We start from the raw sequence: 9,066 nt of genomic DNA, 5'->3' as shown, positions 1-9,066 counted from the left end.
TAATATTCTCGGCAAAATATTCAAAATTTGCATCTTTATTTATCAATAGTGTGGATGGATGGACGTATAACTGTGCTGTTGTGTCCAGTCAAATAGTAAACAGATATCCAGCAATGTATCCGTTCAACCTACGCAGCAAACCGGAATTCGTTGACAACTTTGAATGTGACAGCATTGCAAATCTATTATTCAGAAGTACCGCTGATTTGGACGAGGTGTACAAGTTTTATTCGGTTCATTTGTGTCACAGTTTCTTGAAAAGTTTCTACATGGAAGAGTTGCAGAAGATGGATGATATCGATCACATTTGGGAATGTGATGAGACGTTCTGCAAGTTAGCGAGATTTATTTTGCAATAAAAGCATTTGATTGAGACGTGTGCCTAACGGTTTGTTTGTCGGCAACAGTCAACTTTGTTCCCAGTCTAGGCCCAGTAAGTACGACGTAGTCCTAGTACGGGTGACGTAGCCCTATTGCCATACGGAAATATCTTATACCCACCCTGCGGATGCCTTTATGTAGTCTATCACATAATTAATCATAAAAACTAAGCTACACGGAAAATTCGGCAAATTCGACATTTGTTGTGCGCTGCATATATTTGCTGCAGACTGAATAATGTTCCCGTGTGTTGTATTACAATAAACATGTAATATGAATATTTTCAAAATATAGTTCCGGCAACAATATTATTCAGCTCGTAGGAATATTGTGAGGTTCCCAGGTATATATTTGCTGTGTGCTGAATTATATCTTCAAATTAGTTGTGGGATGTATTACTTAACTTTACCTGCATGCCGAATATTGACTAAATGGTACTATCGAACTATACCTGCATGCTGAATATTGACTAAATGAATAAAGTCGTCTGTATTTAGAATGGACTATGCAACAATAAATTTATTGTTTTAATGAAATAAAAGGAAGATCTCAAGAACATACGCATAAAGATGATTATCAAATCTAATTTTATTCCTTCATTTAAAGTTATTTCTATTTTTACCGAATTAATATGTAATGATAATGTTACATTTATGTATTTCAATAGACATTTTGACGAACGAACTTTTAAATCCATTTTCGGTGTTAAAGGCTTTTGAAATGTTAACAGAAATAGTTGGTGGTATTCAGCAATAAATGATGGAATTTGTTAATGTACTGTCCGTTTGACAAGAGGATCGCCACGGTTGAGCAGGGGGTTTTGAACATTTGTTTTTTACACGTTGGCACACGTGCTCTTGTCAGATTCAAGATTCTTTTTATACTTTGTGAAAAAGGCCAATACCTTGCAAATATGTCACATCTTGGACAGAATTTGACACTGCAATATCTGCAACATGAAAAAACTAAATGTTCGAAACCCCCTGAAACCCCGTGCTTCCACCTACGTTACATACACAAACTAGGTGAGCCAATCTTAATTTATTAATTCGCGTAATAGATGCTCACTATTAATGTGAACAGTTTTTTTGTAGAACGATTGAAAAAACCTCTAATTCAGAACCAGGCTCAAAATTAAAATAATAATATCCGATGACATTGCTTAGTAGGGAGAAGTACTACATTTCATAGAAAATAAATTCAACTAAATGTTGTTGCATAACCCATTCTAAATACGGACGACTTTATTCATTTAGTCAATATTCAGCATGCAGGTATAAATATGCCTGTGTGCTGCATAAAGCAAAGTAACAACGGTTCGAAATAAGACTGCCACTATATGCAAGCAGTATAGCAGCAGTGGTAAAGTCGTTGGCAGTCAGAAACTGAGGTTAAGCATCGATGGTCGCGGTCCGTACTTGGGTGGGTGACCGGAAAAAACGTAAGCAAAAAAAAAATCTGTTAGCAATTTAATATGATGAATTTAAATATAAATCTACGGCTAATAATAAATAATAATAATAAAATTGAAAATAAAAAAAATAAAATTTTGAAAAAGTTTTTTTGTTTTTTTTTGCTAACGCAAATAAAATTGATAAAGTTAATTAAATCAATTTCTTCTATTAAACGATAGATTAGGTTGTTTATTGAATTGAAAAAAATGGCGTCATTTTATATTATAAAACAGGCATACAGCTAAGACCTGCACACTGAAAAATAATATCCAGCACACAACAACAATATTCATTAGGCGGGCATTGTATGATCCTCAGATCAATATGCAGCACACAACTAATGTTCTATAATTGTGAAGCTGTTCCCGATTTCTTCGTCTGGGGTGCATATATGAGTTTTCCGTGTATGAGGTAACACCTACACGAAAAATGTGAACATTTTTCTAAAGAAAAAGAAATTTACTCGAGGTGTCACCACTACGTTTTTGTGTGTTCGGAAGCACCCTGTGGCCGCTAACCGATGTGAAACACGTTGTATCGATATAGAATTTTCCGGACTTCAAAACCGTAGAACATTTATTCTGCATAAAATATTTTTTTCAGGTTCAAAAATGCAAAAAACAGTGAAAAAATCGGTACTCGAAAATATTTTTTGACTTTGGGGATATTTTACAACCACCCTGTGATGTCTCAAAAATCGGAAAAAGTTCTATAATATAGGAAATTTATTCCCTATCGATTCCAATTATAATTTGACTAGATATTTTGTTTTATCTGGCCGAAAAGACTCGAAAACCAAAGTGCTGCACCCTGTACTTCCCCCCTCTTTTCTCGAAAACGACCAGGAATCCAGCCTGGGACCCGAGCTTTTCGTAATCAGGGCATCGAACTCTACTAGAAACCGTCAAGACATTTTGCGCCGCTCTCGTGGACACAGAATGTTCTGTGGCCCCTCGAATTTATCACCTAACCAATCCCAAAAGACCAGAAAGGAATCCTAAAAATCATGCCCGCACGTTAGTATAAGCGGGCGTGACGCAAGTCCACTACCAAAAATGTTTTAACAAAATTTTTTTGAGGACGGCGGAGAATATTTACAGCAACTTTTTTAGTTCTCCCTCTTAACTCCAACGACCCCCAAACTTAGATATTTGGATTTAGATATCTGGGCATCAATACGAGTTCAACGAGCTATCACACGTTACTGCAGCTTCAAAATTGGTCGAGATATTGAACTTCGAAATATTGATTTTTGTATGAAAATAAGCAAAATTTCGAATTTTCAGATAACTGAAATCGCCTACGTTAGTTAGTTAGTTAGTTAGTTAGTTCCAGGATCCAGGAACTCCTAAACGTTTCTATAGATTTTCCTGAAATTTTGGTTATAGGCTAATAATGGCCCAAAAATAAGAATGGAATTTTCAAAAGTTGGAAAAAACCCATATCTTGGGAGCTGGAGCTCCCCAAAGTCTCCATACAAATGCCATATAAAAGCCAATTTGTATATGTGTGTGTGTGTTTTGTATATTTTGGCACATAAAATTGATGGCCATGTGTGTTGTTTTGGGATGTGTTTCTTGTTGGAAATTGTGTGGTATGGTTGGGCAGCTGGAAAAATTTAGTCAATTTCGGTGTATGTTGGGCAGCGGGAAAAATTTGGTCACTATCAGTTTTTAGAATTATCTCGGGAACTGAGGCAGATGGAAGGTTGGTTTCTTCGGCAAAGTCTCAGAGTTTTGGGAGTAGAATAGAGCAGTATGTACAAAAATTGTTAAAATTTGGTCACTATCAGTTTTCAGACTTATCTCGGGAACTGTGGCAGATGGACGGTTGGATTCTTCGGCAAAGTCTCAGAGTTTTGGGAGTAGAATACGGGCGAAATGACCAAAATTTGAAAACTGTTTCAATTTTAAGGTTGGTGTCTTCGACAAAGTCTCAGTGTTTTAGAAGCAGAAAACGGTGGCAAATATGAAAATTGTCGGGTAGTTGGATTCTCCTGTTTCAAATGTGGTTTTGGTATTATCTTTTGGCATGTAATTAAAGTGATAGCTATTTAATAAGAAATGATCACAAGAAAATAGGAAATGATCACTAGAAAAAGAGAAATGATCACAATTTTTTTATGATAGCAATAAAAATAGAATTTGATCACCAAAAAATAAGAATTTGATCACTAAATATATGCAATTTTACCACTAACATATGATCGTCTCGAAATAAGAAATGATCTACAATTATACGAATTTGATTACAAAAAATAAAGAAATGATCGTGCAAAATAAAAAATTTGATTGCAAGAAATAAGGATATTATTCTGTTTGATTATTAGACGATGCAAGAGAAAAAAAAATTAACACCTAAGTTACCAACACCGTTCCGGCGCCCGGCTCGCATTGCGGCCCTCCGCTTCGCTACGGGGCAATGGGCCGGATCGCTCGGCGTGTTAAAACGCTTTTTATGTGCAATGAATTACACAGACTAATTATTAGACGATGCGAGAGAAAAAAAATTAACTCCTAAGTTACCAACACCGTTCCGGCGCCCGGCTCGCATTGCGGCCCTCCGCTTCGCTCCGGGGCAATGGGCCGGATCGCTCGGCGTGTTAAAACGCTTTTTATGTGTATTCGTTCGGACTTTTAGTGATCAAATTCTTTATTTTTAGTGATCAAATTCTTTATTTTTAGTGATCACATTTGATTTAGCGGGTGGTAGGTACTACTTGTGATCACTTCTTATTTTAGGTTGATAGAATCTTATTTCGTAGTGTTATATTTGAAAAACTGGTTGTGATCACATTCTTATTTTCCTGCAATCATTTTTATTTTCAAGTGATCAATTCTTATTTTAGATTTATCGCTTTTATTTCTTCCCTTATCTTTTGTGTTACGGGTCGTATAAAATTGCTTTCGTCGTCTCTAAAAAAAAACATAGCTAACGCCGACCCGTACGAAACACCTATTCGTATCAAGAGCCTTCTTCTCTGCTGAAAAACTATTCTCCCTTTAAAATCAGTTACATTATCCACTCTTTGCCTTGTTATCATATACAACTAAATTGCCGGAGGCAATATAGACAGCCCCGTACGAAGTCAAATTTCAAAAATTCCTATTTAAACAGCTATGTACCGCTATATTTAACTATATTTCACTATAAATAAACATTTCACAGATAAATATATGCTATTATATAGCTCTATATGCCTGTATATAGCTCAATATAGCTGTATATAGGTATATATAGATGTCCATAAATGAATTCCTGAAACCGCACACACATAAATAATTATTTCCATGTTAACAGAAACTATCTAAGTACAAATTTTACCACTTTATATCGTTTTTACTAAAATCCAATATGGCCGCCGGCAGCCATTTTATTAGGAGACCGGAAATAGTACCGACGCTTTACATTCGTTAATACCTTTCAAACAAAAAAAAAATTCAAGAAATTCGGTCAAAATTTACTCGAGATATTCTCAAAATACACCACGTTCACTGTACTTCCGAGTAGCCAGATAAGAGCTCACTTCAAGAGACCTAGCTCACGCTCCGGAGAACATAATTTCATGAACTTTTTTTTCCCTGATTGGTACGGTCAATACCTATCTAATAAAGTGAAAACAGACGAAATATGTTCAAATTTGGCCGACCTACAAGCAAAAAATGCTTCCCGCCCTGTGCCTGTTTCACACCAAGGGGTCTAACTCACGAGTCGGTCATCCGATTTCCATAAACTTTTTTTTTGTCGATCGGTATTGTAAATACCTTTTTTTTGACGTATCACTTACAAGTTTAACGTTTAAATGTCCGGAGATATCTTCGAAAAACCGTAAAGCACTTATTGGGCCACAGCTCGGGAGGGGTCGATCTAAAATCACTCATCTTCGAACTTAGCCTGTCTTTTGACATTACCAAACAGGGAAAAAAAGAATTTTCAAAATCGGATGCGTTTTACTCAAGTAATCGTGCAGACAGACAGACGGACAGATGGACATTTTTTTTCGCGGATTTGGCATCTCTAGACAACCACAATCGGTTTCCCCTTACTCAGGTAGTCCAATTCGACGTGTTACAAACGTATGTACAAAAGTTTTATCAACAAAAAATTGACTCAAAAAATTTGTGAAAGAAAGTTTTACTAAAAGAAATTTGCGTCACAAGTGGCAGATGTTGAGGAAACTATTGTTAGAAAAATGGTTAAAAAATGTACTGAAAGAATTTACACGGAAGAAAGCCGAATCATCTGCAACTTGTGACTCAAATTTCTTTTAGTAAAACTTTCTTTCACAAATTTTTTGAGTCAATTTTTTGTTGATAAAACTTTTGCGTATGACGCACAATGCGTCACCCTCAGCGATATCAGTTATTTTGTAAGTAAGACAAAAGACTTGCGTCACATTTACCTTTAAGGGTTTTTTGACTGATTTCAAAAATCCTCCAAATTCCTTGAATTCCATAATTAAGAAGATGGTGGACCATATGAGGTTCTGCATTTCTGATGTTCTACAACAGACCACCTCAATCGTTCCAAAATCTTGAAAACATCAAGGAAAACGCTAGGAACGAGATAGAGACCTCATTTCTTTACAGAAAGACATGGAATTGAACAAAGAGTAACTCAAAATGTTGAAGACGTCACTAGTGCTTGTGGAGGGTCCAGGATATTCCACCAAAGTCAGGGAATAGTAGATTCCTTGGAATTCCTGATGAATCTCAAGGATTTATAGTCTGGTCATCTGTTTTTTTTTTTAATGGAAGAGATGAAGAGAATCATTACAGAAGTACTATGACGAAAGTCATTCATATTGGTTCATTCCTTGGTTGTTACTGGGGGTCTTCTATACATAGCTAGGACGTATTTGTGTCCCCACCCGAGCATTTTTCTGGCTGTTTCCAGAGTAGTTATAATGTTTCTGGGCTGTTTTTGGGAGTATCTTTTATATTTCTATAGATTTCATGGGATTAGGTCTACTTCCATTGAGTTTTTTACATGCAGGAGACTAGTAAGAACATAATGGAGTTGACCATAGGTGAATTCCACATCTGAGCATTCTTCCGTGGCTGTTTCTGGTATTCTCATGTATATATCTACAGAATTCTAGGGATTAGGTCTACTCTAGGGATTAGGGCGAGTCGGTGAAGTGCAGCATGGAAGTTGCACCTCACCCACTGGAAATACAGCGATGAAGTGTTTGAGCAATTACTCAACACTGGCGAAGATTCTTGACATCAACGAAGATCTTGTTAAGTGTTTGTGGTACATTTGTTTAGCATTCCGACAAAAGGAAGGAGTTAACATGGTGAGCCTCGAGCAATATTGTACAGAAACGTACAAACTTTACTTCAAAACGTATGACTGGGCAAAAATGAACTACTCGGTTCACAAGATGCTTCGGCATGGGGTGGCTTATTTCGCGGAGGACGCTGCAGAGTCGATGCACAAATATTATCGGAAAAACAGCATCGCTCATGCTAGGCAGAGCAACAGAGAGCATCGACTACTGGACGTTTTCAACCGATCCGTTGATTTATCGGATCCAGCTGTTCCTCTGATACTTATAAATGACAGAGTTAAACGATCACACGAAGATCCTCCTTCTGAGTCCAAGGAATTGTTTGGAATGAATTAATATTAGATTTGTTATGATTTGCAAGATTTGTCTTTCAAAGCTTGAACCTTAAAAATTAAATTAATTGTATTGGCTCGATTGTATGTACTACAAAATTGTCAATTAATTTGAATACGAAGTATGCTAACTGGCAAAATGGTTTTTTTATCAATCTCGTTTTCAACCGACTAATTCTAAATGACCAAATTATGTACTCGATCAGTCTATTTATAGTCTGAGCGGTCAGTGTTACCATACAGAATTTTCGAAAATTGCTGGATCTGGAGGTGCAGAAAGTAGGGTAAGTACCGTGTTCGGTAAACATCACAGGATCTAACCGAAGGAAGTGATACCCAAATTTCCTCATAAAAGATTAGATCGCTTACAAAGCTTATTCATGAATTAATGAGACCTCCCTTCTCTTAGCCGAAAATCTAGTATTCTTTAAAAATTAGAATCATCCTCGGCAACGCTGTGAAAAAATGCTCAGATATGGATCACACACAACTTCATAATGTTCTTCCTAGTCTCTTGAACGTAAAAAAACCCAATGGAAGTAGACCTAATCCCTATATTCTGCAGATATATAAATGCGAATACCAGAAACAGCCACGGAAGAATGCTCAGGTGTGGAATTCACCTATGGTCAACTCCATTATGTTCTTACTAGTCTCTTGAACATAAAAAACCCAATGGAAGTAGACCTAATACCAAGAATTCTATAGAAATGTACAGGGGACTACCAGAAACAGCCATGGAAAGAAACTCAGGTGTGGAACCCACATGCTATCAACTCCATTATGTTCTTGCTAGTCTACTGCATGTAAAAAAACTCAATGGAAGTAGACCTAATCCCATGAATTCTATAGAAATATAAAAGATACTCCCAAAAACAGCCCAGAAACATTATAACTACTCTGGAAGCAGCCAGAAAAATGCTCGGGTGGGGACCCTCATCGGATTAACACAATTACGTCCTAGCTCGTCCCTTCAACAGAAAAAACCCAATCGAAGTAGACCTATTCTCCAGAATTCTCTAGCTATGCATGTAAGACCCTTAGTAACAACAAAGGAATATTCCAATGTGAATGACTTTCGTCATAGTACTTCTGTAATGACTCTCTTCAACTCTTCCATTAAAAAAAAAACAGATGACCAGACTATAAATCCTTGAGATTCATCAGGAATTCCAAGGAATCTACTATTTTCTGACTTTGGTGGAATATCCTGGACGCTCCACAAGCACTAGAAACGTCTTCAACATTTTGAGTCTCTCTCTGTTCAATTCCATGTCTTTCTGTAAAGAAATGAGGCCTCTATCTCGTTCCTAACCTTTTATTAGTCGATTGGTATCGTCAGTACCTATCATTTGGACTCATAATGAGGGTCTGAACCCAAAAGCCCGGAATCTCATAATTATGATTTCCTTTCAGGGAAAAAATACATTTCAAAATCGGATTACATTTACTCAATTTATCGTGCACTCTGACAGACAGGCGTTGATATTCGTTGATATTATGGTCACATCTGTCGAAATGAAACACTGACTTTCACCGGCACATATTTAAAATGTAAATACCTTGTAAATACCTTTCATTTGATGTATCAAGTGTAGCGATAAAT

The sequence above is a fragment of the Bradysia coprophila genome, unplaced genomic scaffold (assembly GCF_014529535.1).
Source record: "Bradysia coprophila strain Holo2 unplaced genomic scaffold, BU_Bcop_v1 contig_94, whole genome shotgun sequence".
Lineage (NCBI taxonomy): Eukaryota > Metazoa > Arthropoda > Insecta > Diptera > Sciaridae > Bradysia > Bradysia coprophila.
This window is presented reverse-complemented; position numbering follows the sequence as displayed.